At 48.5% G+C, this 18,446-nt stretch overlaps 1 protein-coding gene and 1 long non-coding RNA gene across 10 annotated transcripts in view; one reads left to right on the top strand and one right to left on the bottom strand.

Moving 5' to 3' along the window:
- Positions 1-8,857: 8,857 nt before the first annotated feature.
- LOC131586706 (uncharacterized) lies at positions 8,858-14,088 on the bottom strand. Its single transcript, XR_009279212.1, has 3 exons — positions 13,874-14,088; positions 11,701-11,877; positions 8,858-9,297 (listed from the first exon to the last, which is right to left on the bottom strand). It is a non-coding gene; the product is annotated as an uncharacterized LOC131586706 (long non-coding RNA).
- The window catches only part of PRRC2B (proline rich coiled-coil 2B), a 46,481-nt gene continuing 41,561 nt past the window's right edge, over positions 13,527-18,446 (top strand). For 7 of the 9 annotated variants that reach the window (XR_009279209.1, XR_009279210.1, XM_058853839.1 and 4 more), the window contains exon 1: positions 13,527-13,726. The gene's annotated coding sequence lies outside the window, so the exon portion shown is untranslated. The remainder of the gene's footprint in view (positions 13,727-18,446) is intronic. The other 2 variants (XM_058853840.1, XM_058853841.1) reach the window with 2 other exon arrangements.

Below are 18,446 nucleotides of genomic sequence, written 5' to 3'. Positions count from 1 at the left end.
TACAGCCGTGTCACCAAGTCCAGGTTTTCTTGCACTTGTGTTGTGTTCTCCTGGTATATCCAGGGTGGCAGAATGGCTTTGTAGGAGTTGCTTCTGATCTTTGCTGGTGTAATCAGGAGAGCATGGCCTGGAGAAGCTGCCACAGTGGGTTAGATCAGCTGAGCTGATCTGAACTAGAACATAGTTGCAAAGCAAGGCAGGAGAGCAGGGGGAGGTGAGCTGGAGCGATTCCCAGGGGTAAATTTGGATTCACAGGGGTAAGTTTGAATTCACAGGCTGGGAATTTCTCCCACATAGCATTTCTCCAGCGTGTCTTCCTTCTCAGCCCCCCCTGCAGTCTGTGCCCCTTCTCTTCCACAGAACTTCAGTGCCCAGAGCAATGGGAGGAAGGTTTTGTGAGACCCCCCACAAGATGAGTGTGGATTTGGGCACAGAGGCACCAGGAGAGGCCTGGCAGAGCCTTGCCTCACCCGTGTCTGCCTTCCCAGCAAGCCAAGACATTCCTGATCCCTCTCTCCCTGCCTGCCACACTGAAGGTACCGCTCAGAAACAACCAGCATCGCTGTGGAGAAAAGCAGCTTCTGTCTCTATAGCAACAGCAAGGGATGGTGGGTGCTGTGTCCCCTGTCCCTGTGACCTGCAGCAGGACACAGGCTGCTCAGTGCAGATCCTCACCGTGGCAATGTGGGGAGACAAAAGGCCAAGTGGTTTGCACTCCTTCAGGATTGTCCAGGAATGTGTTTTGCCTGAACCTTCAGATCCCCAAATTCAGCCACACAGCCTGTGAGGCTTGGGAGGAGGAGCGGTCCTTCCAAGCCAAGACCTGTCCAGCCAGAAGGAATGAACAAGTACTGACCATGACATCTTCTGCCTTTCAGTTCATCTAACATATTAATTAAGAAAATGGCCAGGAGGAGGCAAATACAGTGTGTGGGTTGGGGACTGCTGCTATCAGCACTCCATGGTGCCACTGGGAGAGTCCCAGGCTGCTGTAATGATGATTTCCTGTGTGATCCTGCAGGGGACAGTGAAAGGCCCCTCCTTCCCTCGCCCTAATGCTGATTATGCTCAGCGGCAAAAAGAGATTTTAATTTATTAAATTAAAAAAAAAAAAAAAAAAAAGAAAAGGGGACCAGGGCCAGGGCAAGTGGCAAATCTGGATTATATCTTTGGGCATATGTGGCAATCACGCCTGGGGTGTTTAGTTCTCCTCTCCTCAGTCTAAGCTGATGTTTTTTTCCTGACAAACTGTTTTGTATATTTGTGGCTGGGGCTGTGCTGAAATGAAGATGGGATAAATCCTTTCCCACATCAGGGCTATGCTGCCCTCCCTGCCATGGTGGGGCTCTCTCTGTCCCCCAGGAAGGGGTGACTCGTTGTCCTTCCCAGGATGAGGCAGCTCAGTGGGAGGGAGATGGTGGAGGATGGGTTGGCAGATTTGGGGATTGAGGGGAGAATTAGAAAGGCTGTCATATAAGGTCTCCCAGCAGCAGCACAGGTGTGGCTCTACCCCAGGCTGGGTTTTCTCAGGCAAACACACTCCTTTTATTCAGTCAGGATGTTTCTGAGGGGGGTGAAGGGACCCATGGGTTTATCTTGCTCCCAGGAGCTCTCTGCAGTGGCCCCAGCTCCTGTCACAGCCCTGACATTGCAGCACCAAGCCACACAGGATGTCCCTGGCAGCCACAAACTCACTGTAGAAGATCTAAGGTTTCATTCCAATTAGGAATTAGGAAAACCTGCATGGTTTTCAGTTAGGATTTTTAATTAAAGTGATAATTAACCATGTAATTTCCCGGCTAAAAGTTTAATATATTGGGCAAAGCCTAAGGAGTTGGGACGATGTCTCCCATTCACATGCATATATTCCAGAGGGTGCTGTAACACAAAAGATTGATGAACACAGATGATGCCTTTTATGTATTTTTGGTCACCTAAACTAGAGATGAGGCCCTTGCCTCAGCACACCGGACTTCTGGCAGAGACCTGGACATAGAGGCTGCAGGGTGGGAGCAGGTGGCCAGAGATGTTTTTCTCTGGTGTTGACCCAAGTGCCTGGCTGATGTTCCTGTGTCCTATGAGCATACAGTGCTTGATTTAGGGGTGATGCTGGGGCTCTGCCCCCCAGACAGGCAGGGATGGGGTTGTTTCCTTCCATGCCTCGCTGGGACTCGGAGCAGCAAAGATCTCTGTGCTCGTTCATTCCCCAGGACACAGGAATCAAAGCGGATTAAAGGTCCCTCAGCTGATCACATTTATTTCATTATTTGAGTGAAATCCCTTGTAAATACCACCTCCCTCCCTTTTCTTTTTATAAAAATAGAAGGCACGAAAGAATTGGAGATTTAGGAAAAGTTAATCACAGGAGTCACTTGAAATCCATTAACCTCACACAGCCTGAGCGAGGCTGATCCCTGCCTGAACCCTGCTCCAGAGAGGAGATGCTGAATGGCCTGGGGGGGCCCAACTCTGCCAAAGAAGAGCTTTCCCTGGAAAATACCTGGTTCTTAGCAGGCTGGGTGGTATTACAGCCTTTGTTCACAGTCTGGCCATGAGGAAGTGCTAATTGCAGTGGAGCAAATTGGCTGAAGCTCCCAGGAGGCTCCAGAGCTCTGGGCAAGCGGGATCACGCTTGGGAGCCCTGCAGCCATGGGCTCAGGGCCATTGGAAACGCCAGTGCTCTTCCCTTTACCCTGTGCTTCCTCTGATCTTCTCTGGAGGATGGGACTTGGGCTTTGCACAGGGATCTATCCCAGTTTTTCTAACAAATTTCAAACAGGTGCAGATGGTTTCCATTCCCCAGAAACTTCCCTGAGTCCCCATCCCTCCAATATCCCCGTGCCCTTGGGACTCTCTCTGACTTCCTCTCTTCTCCCAGGATTAGCAGTTTTGTGCAAGACCATCAGTGCTGGTAAGCCAGACCCGTAGAAATTAATTAAATGAAAAGCAATGGGAACAGAAGCTGAAGGCTAAAATGATGGATGTTCATGAAACATTTGCCCAGAGCCCAAAGTGCTCTGGACATTTAGTGATGTTTGCTTCCAGCCAAGGAGCTATGCAATAGTTAAACACACTCAATGCAGTAGTGATGAAGGAATCAGCCTCTGGTATCTGGGTGTGGGTCCAGAGTTGATACCTGCTCTCCACTGGGATTTGCACCTTGGAGCTGCCAGCACTGGTTTGTCATGGATTGCTTCCCCTGGCTGTGGGGAGGTTTATTTGCTTTAAATCCTAAACCTTGAGTTGTGTATTAATAGCACAGTAATGCATCGCTTTTGTGTCCAGCACAGGGGTTATATAAAACACAGATTAATGGGAATCAGCAAAATACAGGAGCATGTGGAGGGATGCCTTGGAAGGGGAGGCAGGAGGGAGGTGGCAGGTCCAGAGGGTAGAGAGGGTGGCTGAGTGGGTTCAGAGCACTTCCTGGCAGGATTTGCTCCAGTAATTGTTCTGCAGCCCATGATTTAGGCCATTTCCTGAACCAGCATGTCTGTGATCAGGGGTCTTTTGTCCTTGGGTGATAACAAGAAGGCAGAAAGGGGATCTGGGAATTTGAGTGGAAATAGCTGCTTTTTGCCTTTTTTTTTTTTTTTTTTTTTTTTTTTTTTTTTTTTTTTTTTCCCTAGCTGATATGCATCGTTTCTACAACTTCAAAAAAGCAAACACAGTACAGGCAGGAAGATGAATGAACATGCAGTTGTCCAAAGGAAAGGCACATCTTTCACTAGGGGTAAATGAACCTCCATTCCCAACGTGGCTTGTTTCTCCTCTCCCATCACAAAAAGCAAGGTGATACTTGGGCTAAGAAAGGCTGAGAATTCTCAGAAGTTCCTTTCTGCTCTTGCAGTGATCAGTGGGAGAACAGTGCTGGTTTCCATGCACAACCCAGAACAGCAGTTCCTCAGTTCTGGGCAGAAAAGCTCCCCCTTGCAGACTCCTCAGCCCAGAAACATTCAAGATGTGCTCAAGGGGCAGCAGAGATGCTGATCCAAACCCCTCCTGATGCTATTCCTCAGAGCAGGGGCAGGGCAGGAGAGAGAAAACAACAGGTTTCTGGGCACCTGTCTCTGATATGACCTTCCCTGGGAGAGCATGACCTCGGCAGCTCTGCCCTCCCCGACGGGAAGATGCCTCCCACCCCGGGAGGAAGGCACAGCTGGACTCCAACCATCAATCACGTTCCACCGGGAAGGGCTTGTGTGGGTTGTGGGATTCCTGGTGGGGTGACTTTTTTCAAAGCCTCCTGCAATAACAGCAACCGTTGCTCAGCTTCCTTTCTAGATAACCTTTTTCCTGCTGCCCAACATGCTTATCTGCTGCAGACAGGCTGGCAAGATGAACCGGAAAGCTGATACCTTATCTCTCCCCCTCAAGGAGCCCATTTAAGTGCTGGAATGTGTTGAGATGGTTAATGATTGTTAAAATCCAAGTGAGGAACATGGACCTAAGGACAGGTCCTGCTGGGAGGGAGCACTTAGTCAAAAAGGACTTTCCTGGCTCTTCTATCTTCTATCTGCCAAAAGATGCATCACCTAAAATGTAAAATATTTATTTAAAACTAAAAAGTAAAGACGGGGTTTCTGGCTAATTTGGGGGTTACCACTGCAGGCTGCTTTCAACTCAATGAGGTTTGCTGTGTCCCTTGCATATGGTTTTATCTGTGTCTCAGTTTACTCACTGCAGGAAATACACTGCTGTGGGTCTGCCCTGCAAGGGATGCAGCCTGTGATTCCTTGCTCACCCTTTAATCTGACTGCTGTGGGAAGCAGTAGGATGCTCACACATTTATAAAGGTAAATAGGATTGGAGTGCTATTGGGCTAATTGAACTGAACGGGGCTCAGCGGCTCAGCCAGCCTGATACAATGAAATGAGACCTCTCTGGGGACACAGGAGTCAAGCATAGCTTCAGCACTTCACTTATTTCAGCCACTGCAAGTGGCAGCTACAGCAACAGCAATTGCAGGCACCGGGATTTGAGCACTGTGACAGGAGAGGGGCCAGGAAACACCGGCATGGCCAGGGTGATGTCTGTAACAGCTGCTGGGGATGGGTGAGACAGGCTTATTTTGGTCCTGACCTGGGTGAAAAAATAGCTGTTGGAGATGTTGCCAGCCTGAAACGCTCTGCCAGCAAGAGCCAGAGTGCTCTCCTTCCTGACAGATAACTGTGTTCCAGCACACCTGGGGGTTAGGGTGGAGAAAGAAGAGCAGGGCCAAGCAAACCCTCACACCAGTGGCCTGGTGAGCCACCGCCTGGCTCTCCTCCGTTTGGAAGTGGCCCTGAGGAGCTCTGGGAGTGCTCAGATCCCAGCACAGAGAGCAGTGAGGGATGGGAGCAAGGGGTCCCTGCGCCCCCTGCCCTAACAGCACCCCCGAGGGCCAGGCTCAGACCTGGGCATGGTTCTCTGCCACTCCATCTGCTCTTGGACTATGTTTGCGAGAGAAACTGTTCAGCTGCAATGCTACCATGGGCTGCTGCATCTGAAAGTTAATCTGTTCCACATCACTGATTACTTTTCCATAGTGATGCATAAGGAATCACCCCAGAGCACAGCTCAGCCTGTCTCAGCCAAGAGCTTCAACAGAAACACAGGTGATCTTGTGGCAGCCAGGCTGGGACAATGTTCTTTCTGGGAGGTCTGATCCCATCCCAAGCTTGCTAGAGATGCCCTATCCCCTGAGGCTTTTCATCCCCTGCAAAACTCTTGAAATTAGACACTGCAATGTGCACGTTTGCAAGATCCTCCAAATGCTCTTTGCATCTTATGATGTCCTTGGCACCATCCTATTGGGTAGGAGCGGACTGCCAACCTCAGCCACAACCTTTTTGGGGTTGTAGAGAGGACCCTGCAGGGAAGCAGGACGGGAGGCCTGTGGTACTCATTTTTCTCTCCATGATGTGATTTTATTACATTGAGGAGGAGCAGGGCTGTAATGGCTGCTGTGTCCTGACATAGCTGATCAATCCTGTGTGTCTTTGCTCCTGCCCCCTTGTTTAATTCCTTTAGGACAGTACTTGTATTTTTGGGGTCATTGCAGCTCCAGTCTTCACCCTGCATCCCTGCTGGGTGCAGTGACTGTCAGGATGGGGCTGAGCTGTCCTGCAAATAGAACAAGGCCATCTTAGCAGTTGTCCCTGTCAATGTAAAAAGTAGGAATGAGGGAGATCCATCTGATCTGCTCGGCGCCTGTCTTGTGATCCTGAAACCCAAGAGCCCCCCCTGACTCAGCAGGTTATTAATAACCCCCTGGCTGTGCTCCCACCGTAGCGCCTGCCAGCCCTGGCACCGCCTGGCTCTCCTCCGTTTGGAAGTGAGATGCACATCCCAGGCAAGGGCAGGAGCTCCTTCCTGCCCACCCCCACACCCCATTGCTCACCCACAGGGCTGGGCAAGAATGCTGTGAGGCTCATGGAAGGGTCTGGAGAGACCCAAGGTCTCTGTACTCCTGCAGCACAGTAGAGGCTCCTGCTGAAATCAGTCTCATTGGATCCTTGTCCCACATCCTCTGTTTTTTTATGTCTAAAATCAGTCCTTGTTCAGGCTGCAGGATAGGTGAGTTTGGCCTCCTGGAGTGTGGTGTCAGCAGTGCCACCTACCCCCTCCCCAGGCTGGGACACACTGGGTGTCCCCAGGCTGCTGCAAACCCTGGTGGCACTTGGCCCCTGTGTCTATTTGGACAGGACAGGATCTGCCAGCCTCTGAGTTCCCATCTCTCTCTGCTGAACCTTTGCCTTTGCCTATGCTCCCCTTTCCCAGGCTTGTGATGGCAAAGCAGATGAGCCACAGATCCCTTGGAGATGAGCTGAGGGGAAAGAATGGCACATTCAACAAAACTGTGGTGATGATGCAATCTGACTTTGGTCTATTCCAAAGGGAGCACCCGGGCCACAGGCAGTGTCCTAAGGGTCCCTGCCAGCCCTGGCGAGCACAGACCAGAGCTGCCCAGCTCTCCTCGTGCCCAGGGTGGGCTGTAGCACATCCACATCCCCACCACATAACACAAACACCCCTGGCCCCAGGGGCTCAGCAAAGCTGCAGGGTGATTTGGTGTGAGAGTGAGTCCGGCTGTGTTCACCAGGGCTGCTACTTGCTAGCCAGGTTCATTACAACTCCCTGCGTTCTAAACAGCAAAGTTTAGCTTTTTTGAGGTGCTCACAGCATCAAGAAAAACCCACTCGCACATGGCAAAGCATTTACTCGACACCTCGGTCGCCTCTTTGAGCACCAGCGGGGGTGTGAGCCCAGCGTACCCCGGGGACCCTGGGCAGTCCTCCCGGCACAGAGGGTGGAGATGGGGGAGCCCTTCGAGCCCCCCGAGCAGCGGGGCGCGCAGCAGCCAGGACCGGGGACACCGGGGAGAGCCGGCGGCTCTAGGCTGGGTTTGTCGCTCCATCTAGTGGGGACACGGCGGGATGTCGCCGCCGCCCCGGATTGCGGCCCTGGGAGGGCAGCCCCGAGCAGCCTCCGGCACGGCGATGCTCCCGGCCCTGCGACCCCCCCGAGTCCCGGGAGCTGCGCCTTGTGCCCCCACCACAAACCAAAGTCCCGTGGGAAGTTACACCCCGAGCCATGTGGCCCTTCTCGAAGGGAGCAGGGACACAGGGACAGAGAGGCAGGATGGAGTTTTTGGGGCTGATGCTGTGTTTTCCCTGAGCAGAGGTAGTTAGCATCCACTGAAATTAGGAATCGTGCTAATAATTAAAGAAGCTGAACTCAAAAGGGACCACGTGTGATCTCCTGAGACAGAAGGGACAAATCTAGTAATGAGAAAAAAACACTCACTAGAGAGTTATTTCATTAATTCCCCAAGGAAAAGGAAATGCTGTAGCTCTAGAGGTGTTCCAAACAACGGCGGTGGCTTTGGGGCTGTGGAAGTTCTTCCCGCAGCCTGTTAATTGCAGTTACCATTTCTGTCTCTGCACGTGTGCAGGATTCACATACTGGCTGGGCTGTGATCATCCTGTCACTGATCAGAGCCACGCTCAGCAGGGACAGCTGGCTGTTTACAGCAGGGGCTGAAGCTCTACCAAAATCCACCCATTCTCATCAGCTCCAGCGCATCCAGAAGCAGCTGATAGTTCCCTTTGTCAGAGTGAAGCAAGATATTTTTGAACTGTGGAACAGCCACTGTCTTGCTACGGATGGAGGGGAGGAATCAGATTGTTGTGATGGAAGGTTGAAACTATGAACCCATTGTGCCCTTGAACTCACATCCTGATCACAACTATAGTCATTATGAGAGTTTCAAGATAGGAAACAAAATTATTTTGTAGTTTAAATCTGGACTGATCTTCAGATTTAGAGTGAAAGAAGTTTGATATATTCATATTATGAATTGTCATAAGAGGTTGATCTAATAAAGGAATGTTTTGCCTTCCTCAGAAATATTCCTTGTGTTTTGAGATATACCTGCTAGGACCCTATGTTGAATAACTGAATCCCCTTATTTTTCTTGGATGGGTTTTTTCCAACCTCTTTGATGAAGGGGGCTTTGATAAAGCAAACAGAGGTGCTAACTGAAAAAACCCCAGGTGCTTCTATAAGTGTTTTTCTGCATGTCTTGGAAGTGTGTTGTATTGACAAGACACCCAAATCTTTGCTTGACAAAACTTTAGTGCTTGCACTTCCATCTCCCCATTTCCCCTTTTTTCTGAATGTGCTGAAAACTTATCATGTCACCAACAATCTTTGGAGTCATTTGAAGAATACAAGCTGTCACATTGTAAGAAAGGTGTGTGCTGTTTCCTGATTTTTTTTTTTTTCTTGAACCTCCTTTTATTTAAGTAACCAAGGTTGTGTGAGGGTTTCCAAGTGGGTATAGCAAGGCTGGGCTTTAAAATCTGCCTAAAGAACAGCCTTGCTGTCTTCTGAACAGCCCAGCCAAAGAAAAAAATCACCAAGCCAGGATGAGCAGGAGCAGTAGACTTGTTTTGCAGTCATGCACAAGGAAAAACTGAAGTCATGGTCGATGAAGTGCCTCCAAAATACTTGCACTATCAGGCAACTGGTATTTGGTTTTTGTTGCAAGCAAAGCTCAGTGCTCAGGCCAGCTGAAAGCAATTCATTTCTCTTCTCATTGGAAGAATAGTTTCTTCCTTTTAATCAGCTCTGTTTTAAATGATTTCCATTTTTAGTGCCTTAAATAGTAAGTTTGGTTTGTCCTTCAGGCAGCCAGCATTTTCTCATGAAGAATGGAGTGGGTCTGCAGCCTTTAAAAGGACAAACAATAGCCTGGCAAACAAACATTTCCATGGCCTCTTGTTTTCATACAGAGCCTGCAATTCCCATGGGCTGCAAAGGAATAAAAATCAACAGCCTTTACCTGATCCAGCAGCTAGAAGAAGCAGTAAGTAACACAATTATTACAAGTAACCCAGTTTGGAGTAAAGGCCAAGATTCCTGTGTTGTCATATTATTTTCCCATTCACAGTATTTCATACTCTATTTCAGCTTAGACAGGTGAGAGACTCCAGCTTCCTCTCTCATCAGAATACCTCTTTCTTCTTAAAAAGCATCTCTATTGATATTAGGTCTTATTTAAGAGGGGGAAAACTCTTTTATATGTGAGACCCAATGTCCCTTTGTTCTACTTGAGGTCTGGCTTTCAAAACATTTCCTTATATTTGGATAACACAGCCTCATACGTGGGATTAGAGAGAGCTGTCAGAACTACTCATGTCTTCTCTCCCACCTCTCAAATATGACAGCTCAACTCTATTGATGTTCTTGCTGACTGGGTTTTGGGTCCTAAGGCCCTGCTCACTTAGTTGCAGGCTTCAATTTCCCAGTAGCTGTCTCAGATGAGTTAATGAAGTCAGTGCAGGCATGAGGCATTCTTGATTTAGACACAACTGAATTTGAAATGATTTTCATGCTTCAGGGCATAAGCAGGTCCTACCTCATGGAATTAGAAAGCATATTCTCCTGTGGACAGGTTATTCCACAACTGACCATTGAGTGTTTCCCCTGCAGCAGCTGATGTTGGCTGCTGTCTGAGACAGATGGAAAACTGGAAGGACTGTGACCTGACCCTCTAAGATAAATGGGTACTTTGTGGTGCCAAATGGCCTCTGGATGGGGAACAGAGAAGGATCACTTTGCTTTTTCCAAGTATGTTGTGGAGTTTTGTGAATGACTGAGGGCAGTAAGGCCCTGTCCTGTGGAGCAGGCTGCCGTTTACAGCTGAACAAAGTGATAGCAAAATGGCACAGGAGCATTGAGCCTGTAAATCACCCTGCTCGGTGCAAGGCAGGGGCAGGGATTGATGGATTCAGAGAAAATTTTTGTAGAAGCTGTAGAATATAATAGAAATTCTATTATTTCTAGGAGGCCTTATATCAGAAGACATTTCTGTAAATGTATATCCTATACTAGGGCTGTAAGTCCTCTGTAATGGGTATTTTGTGTTTGGCAGATTTCTCACTAGTGGAAGGATGAAGCACACAGCAGGATTTCTGCTCTCTCTTGTAATTAGTCCTGCAAGGAAGAAGCAGAACACTCCTGAGCTTGACTCTCATGTCAAGAAAATTTGGTAAGGACTCTGGAACAGGTGAAAAATCAGAGTGGGTGAGTTGATTTTCCAGAATAGATCATGCATAGAGCTATGCACTGAATTTCATCCAGATGAAACCTGTTCTTCAGTCTCTGCCCAAACCACTTCTCATTGTTGATGCTCCTCTCTCTCTGTTGTGGGTCTAATCCTACCAGCTCTCACAGCTCTCAAACCAGTTGTTTTGATTTATACATATGTTGGTGAGAGGTGGTGCAGGTCTTTTAAAGAGCACCAGAAGAAATTCCTCACTTTATGCCAAGGTCTGATCCATGGGTGTCCCCATGGACCACATGTAGTTGACCAGGATATAAAGGAGCCACACTCTCTCCTGTGGCAGTAGAGACAAGAAATGTCCTCTGACTATCCAGATGGTGCCCAGCTTTGAACAGCGAGGGGGTGGAAAATCCAGCCCTGATGCTGTCCTGAGCCAGACTTGCAGAATTTCAGAGCTGGCTCTGGCACACTGCTGGGGACAGGTGGAAAAGCCAGGAGCTTGTGGGCACTGCAGTGTACACACCTGGTAATGAAAGTACAATTGTTTTTCATTTGTTTACTTTGGCCTTTTGATCGCCACAACAGTTTGCATTAATTTTTTCATTAATTGCTGCGTCTATTCCCTTGGCCTTGGATCATTGCCTTGGAGATGCACGGGAGACCTTCAGAGAACTGCTTATTACAGCAGCAGGTGTGGATAGTGCTGACCTGGACAAACCTGTGTGAGTCACCTGCTGATGGTGGGGGTTGTCAGTGTCTGCATGAGTCACTGAAAGTGATGGGATCCCACATTCCTGATCTCCCTAAGGGAAATGTTAATGCCTTTGGGTGGCTTCCTGTGACTGTGCACCTGTAGCTGCTCCCGTGGAGGACAGTGAGGTTTGCATGGGCAGAAAGCAGGTTAGAAGAGCTGCTTGTATGTGTGTGTACTTCTCTGACCAATGGAGAAAGAAAAAATTAAGTGGACCAGACTAATGTCCCAGCTGCCAGTGAGTTGGTGAGAGCAGGAGTTTGGGAATGTCAGGAAGGAGGGTGGGGTCCAGTAGGGAAAGAAGTGGAGGGCATTGGCCTCCTGTCTCTGGACAAGCAAAAAAAACACTTCTAGAAAGATGAGATGGGACACCAAGGGGGCAGGAGTGGTGTAATACCTTGATATGCAGAAAAGGACATCTGACAACCAGATGATGGCTTTCAGCAGCACTGGTGCATCTCTTGGTAGCTCAGTGCCTGGCAACTTCAATAGCAGTGTAGATCAACTGTAGGAACATCCCATATGGTCCAGAAAGCTGTTCATGCATTTCTTCCCTCTGCATTACTCTTGATGGCTGTTTGAGATCAGACATATCTCTCATGAGCAGTGATCTGGGTGCCTGGCCTTATGCTGTTCCTGTAATGTGGAGAGAGGTGGGAACTGTTCCTGCTGAGGCATTGCCTGCACTGGGGAAATGTGCTGCAAAATTCCTCTAAAGCCACCTTCCCTTCATGGGCAAGGGCATGTGGGATGGCAGCATATGACTGGTGACCCATGAATAAGCTAAAGAGTGCATTTGCATGACACCAGCAATTGCCCAGGTGCTTGTCCCATATATATATATGTGTATATATATATATATGTGTGTGTGAGTGAACGATTTTTCTGAACTGCTGGACAGTCCCTAAGAAATAAATGCATGTGTGTACCTCCACTCTGGCCTTCTGTCACCAAATGTCACACTGATGGACACCTGTGTGTCTTATAGGACAGGGAAGGAGAATTAAAGGGAGGCTGCTCTGTCCTTGGATGCAAGGAGACTACATCTCCAAAGCTAAAAAAGATCCACTGGGCAGAGGAACTGCAATTTGCAGTAACTTTTACAACACTATCTTTAGTACAAATTTCTTGCCAGTGCTGCTGCTCAGTTTGTGTTGACCTGAAGCTCATTTTGTCTAAGCAGGGAGTGTGTTTGCCGATGAGGCAATTGGCATTTTATGGCTCAGTAGAGTGTTTTGGGAGAGGAACGGCTGCCTCACTCTACTGCATTCGTTTCCATCATCCTTAGTGAGAGAACAAATTAAAAGATATTTCTGGACTGAAGTCCTTCCAAGGGGCAGCTCCTCCAGGTTGCCTTTGAACCTGCCGCCCATGAAACCACGGGGCAACAGCAGGAAGCCTTCACTGGTGTTTTCTGGACCCCTCAGACTGGACAGGAATCCTCATGGTCCTGTCATCACCCCTTGCTCCTGTCATTGCCCTATGGCTCTGGGGTCATAAAAATGTGAGGGAAAAAACTTCCAGAACCCCCTTGGAGACATCGTCCCTGGTACAGGGGGTTCAAGCTTGGGGTGGTTGTAGCTGTGCACGGTGCAGTGACCACCCCTGCCTTATAAGAGAGATGCTCCAGTGCTGCAATCATCCTTGTTGCCCTCGCCCTGGACCCACTCCAGCATCCTGTGTCCCTCTGAGGGGAGCTCACAGAATCACAGATTAATTGAGGTTGGAAGGGACCTCTGGAGATCAATGCAGTGTCACCTGGAGCAGGTGACATAGGAAGGTGCCCAGGTGGGTTTGGAATGTCTCCAGAGTGGGAGACTCCACACCCTCCCTGGGCACCTGTCCCAGAGCTCTGCCACCCTCAACCTAAAGAAGTTCTTCCTCATGTTGAGGGGGAACTTTTTGTCTTTTAGTTTATGGCCGTTGCTCCTCATCCTGTCACCGGGCACTGAAGAGAGTCTGACACCATCCTCGGACTCAGCGGGGAGAGATTTCCATGGATTGCTGAGATTCCCCCCTCAGCCTCCCCTTCTCCAGACATACCCGGCCCAGCTCCCGCAGTGTCTCCTCATCAGAGAGGTGCTGCAGCCCCCAGATCCTCCCTGTGGCCTCCGCAGGACCCTCTCCAGCAGCTCCTGCCCCCCCTGAGGGAGCTCCCCCTCAGCGCCGCCCCCGCGGTGCCGGCGGCGCCCTGCAGGTGGCGCTGCGCGGCGGGGCCGGGCCGGCACGGGAGGAGGAGGAGGCAGCGAGTGCCCGGATCGGCTGCAGCTGCCGCCGCCGCCCCGCGCAATCCGCCGCCATCCGCCGCGCCCCGCGCCCATCGGTCCTCCGCACCCGGCTCCGCAGGCACCCCCGGCTCCCCACCACCACCACAGGTGGGTATCGGGGGCCGGCGGCGGCGGCGGCCGCGGATATTCGGGGCGGTGAGTGGGGCCGGGGGGGAGGAGGAAGGGGAAGGAGAGGGAAGGTGGGACGAGGCAGCGCTAAAATGGAGCCGGAGCCAGCGGCTGCGGCACCCCGCGGCCTCCCGGCTCGGGCGGGTCCCCCGGGCGGGTTGGGGGGAGACTCACCCCGATTTCGCGCTGCTGTAGCCTCCGGTGTTTATTGTGTGAACCGCCCCCCTTCTCCTTGCGGGGCCGGGGCCGCCGCGGGGCCTGGCCGGGCCCATTCCCGGTGGCGCTGGCGGGGCCGCCCGGGCTCGGGGCCCCTTGTCCGGGCTCCGGCCCCTCGGGCCGAACCGCCCCCGCCCCGCTGCGCTCCCCGGCGGGTGCAGCTGGGGCGGGGGGCTCCTCGCCGCAAAGGCAGGTTGTTTTTTTTTCGTCGTCTGGAGTGTGACATAAAGATATTTTTGTCGCGCCGTGTGTGTGTGTGTATCAGCAAAACAAGGGAGGGGGGGTGGCATCCAGAAGGCTCGGCCGGTTTGTTATTGTGCGGGAGCTACAAAAGGGCCGCTGAGGCCGAAATGCAGCTGGGGCGGGGGGGAGCGAGGATGGAGTTTGTGCGCTGGGCGAGCTCGTTTGGTAGGTTTGGAAAGATGTTTTAAGGCTTTTTTTTTTTTTTTTGCTTTTTTTTTTTTTTTTTTTTGTTCAAGAAGGAGTTTCTCATTTCTGTGTGGGAGCAGCTGTGCTGCAAGCTGGGGAAACCCTAATGCGGGTCCTGGGACACGTGCTGAGCATCTTCTCCGGGGGGGGTGGTTTTAGTCGTGTTGGTTGTGAATTTGGAGGGTTTTATCTTTACAAAAAAAACCCCTCATCTCCAAAGTCAAGGTTCCCTTAAGGGGTTTGAATGAGCTCGGAATTGTGGGGTTTGTTAGGAAAGTTTTTTTGTTTGGTTTCTGTCTTCTGGGTGTGTAAAGGGTGAGATATGCACTGAATCATCTATATTGATGTTACTGGTATTTGGGATTATAAGGTACAATAAACATCAACGTTTAGGAATTCAGTAGTTTTCTTTCTTTCTAGGAACAGGTATAAAGTGTAAGCACGTTGCAGTGACTGCATCATCTCCTAGGGGGGAAGGCATCCCACCCCTTCTAGCACTGAATCCAGGTTTACAGTGGAAGTTTTGGTTTTGTTAAGCCTTGTCTTACAGATTCGCTTGAGACCTCCACTGGAATGAGCTCTTCCATGACGGATAAATAGCTGGTCCCTGTCTTGGAGGGCCCAAGTTTGGAGAATCAACTCCTGCTGAGTAGGTTTCTCAGATATAAACTGGCTAGGATGTTACTTTTGTACTTGCCTTTTCCATGTTCAATGCTCACTAGTAGTAGTGAAACCCCAGTGTTCCAAAAACTAGTGCTCTGAGCTAGAGACTGGGGTATAAAGCCACCTGAAAGAGGTAGGGAGGCTAAGACCATATTCTTGAAAGTGGAATTTAAAGTGGAATTTATGGTCTTGAAAGACCATATTCTGAAAGTGGAATTTAAAGAGAGGATGGAAAGTGATGTTTTGAGGCTGATTTCTGACTGAAAATATGCTGTAGTTACATGCATTTTTCACTCCCAGTGAAGCATTGTGAATGAGCCTAAGTTTTATCAGAAGCTTATCTGTGGTCCATGAGATCTTTGTGGGTTCATCATGGTTTCTTTTGAGTCTCTGGCTTAAGAAGTTTTTCCTAGTTAGAAGAATATTTTGAGGTTACAATAACCAACACCTCTCCCATTATGTTTTTCTTGTTAAAATTTGAAAGTTCAGATAAAAATAATACTCAGAAAAATTGCAGATACTGTTTAGTGTTGCTGCTTTGTTGTTTTCACAAGCCAGTGTGAGTACATCTGCGGTTGGCTGTATTTTTTGAGCGCCTTGAGTACAAGTTGATTCCCCTTTTTTTTTCTTTGTTCATTAGTCTGGTCTGCTTTTCTGCATGGTTGAGTAAACTAGGTATCACACATTTGAGGATGCTTTCAGCAGTCTCCACTGTTAAGAAAACAAATTTTTGCATGATTTGATAGATGCCTTCCTTAAAAAAAGGAGAAATTAAACCACTTATTTGCTGTGGCTTTCCAAATTTGTCACTATGTGGTGCCTTGTTGCATTGTTTTTTCTAAATTCGGACTATTTTTCTTTGGTCTTACAGTACATTTTTGGGATGCACTCTGAGATTTTTTTTTTCTTTTTTTCTGTGTGTGCATGAGAGCTTAAAAGGGCAGCTCAGCCAGCTGGCTGGAAAAGCGAGTAAATAGTCCTTAAAGATGCTGGAAGGGACATGCAGGGTTTGAAAGTATTTTTGTTTCAATAAGTGAGTAATATTCCTAAATACTTTGTATTAGAGTTATTTCACTTTATAGTGACATCTTAATAAAACCTTTTAATAAAGCTTTGAGTAAAGCCTGACTTCAAAGGCTAATTCATTTGAACAGCCTCCTAAAGGTAGTGGCATTAAAGGCTGTGTTTGTGTGACGCAGCTCCCCGTGGTACCTGAGTGATGGTACAGGACAGACAACCCTCGGTGTGTGTGGCCTCCTCTCCTGGGATCACACCTGAGGTGTGGCTGAGGAAAACAAGGACCCTGAGATGTGCAGTGCAGCCTGTGAGCTGATCCAGTACAGAATTACCTGCCTGTTCAGGAGTTCTTGCTCAAGGCCTTCACTGTGCTTACCTGAGTAATTGAAAGTATTTAGGGGCAAGCCGGGCTAGGTTTAAATGCTGCTGAAAGTAATAGTAAACCTTTTATATTAAATTTTTTCATTGATGATGATGATAATCTACAAAGAGATTTTGATCTAGTGGCATTTCCACTTAGAATTGTGTATTTTCATTTTGGAGTAATAGAAGCAGTATGAGCAGGAGAAACTTAGTGATACAGGATGGTAACTTTAGGGGAGGAAGAGGGTTTATTCCAAGGGCTGGACCTTTTTAGTTCCCTATTTATTTTCACTACATTCCTCAGTTATTCTGTTATACTGTGCTGTTGTCTCAGTATCAGACCTTGCTCTTAAGCTCATCCTGCCTTGTTAAGTGGGTTTTGCTTTTCGAGTGTCACTGATTCATTCTCCTAATAGGTCGATAATTTCACAGCTCCTTATCACTAATTTGTCATTTGGAGTAGAAGAAATACAGCCGTGGTTCTGTCAGGTATCAGACAATGAGGTGAGAGCACAGAAAACAGGTAAAGGCTGGGAGCTGCAGCCTTCCCCATCACAGCCTTTTCACAGAACAGCCTTTTCTGACTTTTGAAATTAAGTTACTTCGTTACCGAAGGGAAAACACCCTCTGAGGGTGGGTTTTGCACGCATCTGTGTTGGTTAAAGAGTTTTTTCTTCCCCTGCAAGGATAAAATGGGGCTAAAGCAGGACATTGCATTATATTCAGCCTCACTGAAACGCAGCTTGGGCTCATGTTCTGTTAATAACTTGTAACTAGAATTCAGGATGTTCCCTGCATGCACACTTCTTGTGCAAAAGTAGCAAAAAAACTGCAAAAGCAGTTGAAGCTTAAGAGCTGTTTATTTCAGAGCAAAGCTGTTCAGATACTGATCTGTATAGCTGTTAAATCCTGATCTGTTTTTTATCTGGGAGCATTTGGACAATAACTAAAGTGGACTGGAGGCTGCTTGAGTAACCCTGTGTTGTTCTGGAATTCCCTGTGGCATTGGTTGTGAAGCTGCTTGTCCTGCAGTGCTGTGGGGTGTGTGGGGACAGAAGGTGTATGTGCAGTTCTGCAGGGAGTTATTTAACTTGCAGCCAAAATACAATGCCTGTGTTTTGATTCCAGCACTTAAATTTTCAGGATAGTGTTAGTATGCTGGAAAGGGTGAAAAGGTGAGAAGTGATGGAACTGGGGGATGAGCTCACTCTTCCTTCTTTAGGAGACTGCAGGTATTAATTTGTGGGGGACTGATGAAAAGTCATACCTTGGGTGAAAGGGAAAAGATAATGATCAGGTTTGAAATGGGCAGCTGAGCCAGGTTTAAGTGTGAAAAAATACCGGGTAAAATAACCAGGAAGAAAGCAATGACTTGCTAACAACCATCTAGGATCTGGCCAAGAGGCCCACTCTGTTGGATTGTAGTATCTCAGATGTCTGCCAGGCTTCAATTAGCTGTTGGGAGCATCCTAAATAGCCTTTGGATTTCAGGTTCATAGCACTTAAGAGGAGTAAACTACTGAGTATTGGTGCAGTTAGCACCCTTATTGAAGAGGTTTGGTGTAGGAATCCTTCCCTGATAGCCATTGAGACATTTAAATGGGATTTGTAGTGATGGTGTTCCACGGAATGAATAGAGACAGATTTGAAGAGCTTGCACTGGAACTTTGCCTCCCCCAGGCACTTATTGTGTGGGAATATAGTGATTTTTTTGGAAGAGTTCTGCTGTAGGGTGAGTTCTTCAGTTCTTCCTACCTGTATGTGGGCTGGGAGACTGTACAAAAGCCTCGAGTGATCTTGTTCAGAATTGGGAGTGGGCTGTGAAGCAGGCAGGGGAGTAGGGACATGTTCAAGAGGTGCTCCTTCTTTGGCTACAATAATAACTATGGTTTTATCTTTTATTGAAATAACCAAGCTTTAAAAACTGTCATTCAGATTCATATGATCTTGAGTGTTATTCTGGTGTTAGTGTTCTGCATCTGAGCTAAGTGTTGCCTCTAATGATGCCTGTGATCCTACAGCAGTGAAAGCAGTGTATGGGGTGGTTCATTTAGGAGGT

This window comes from Poecile atricapillus, chromosome 20, assembly GCF_030490865.1.
Source record: "Poecile atricapillus isolate bPoeAtr1 chromosome 20, bPoeAtr1.hap1, whole genome shotgun sequence".
NCBI lineage: Eukaryota > Metazoa > Chordata > Aves > Passeriformes > Paridae > Poecile > Poecile atricapillus.
This window is presented reverse-complemented; position numbering and strand designations above follow the sequence as displayed.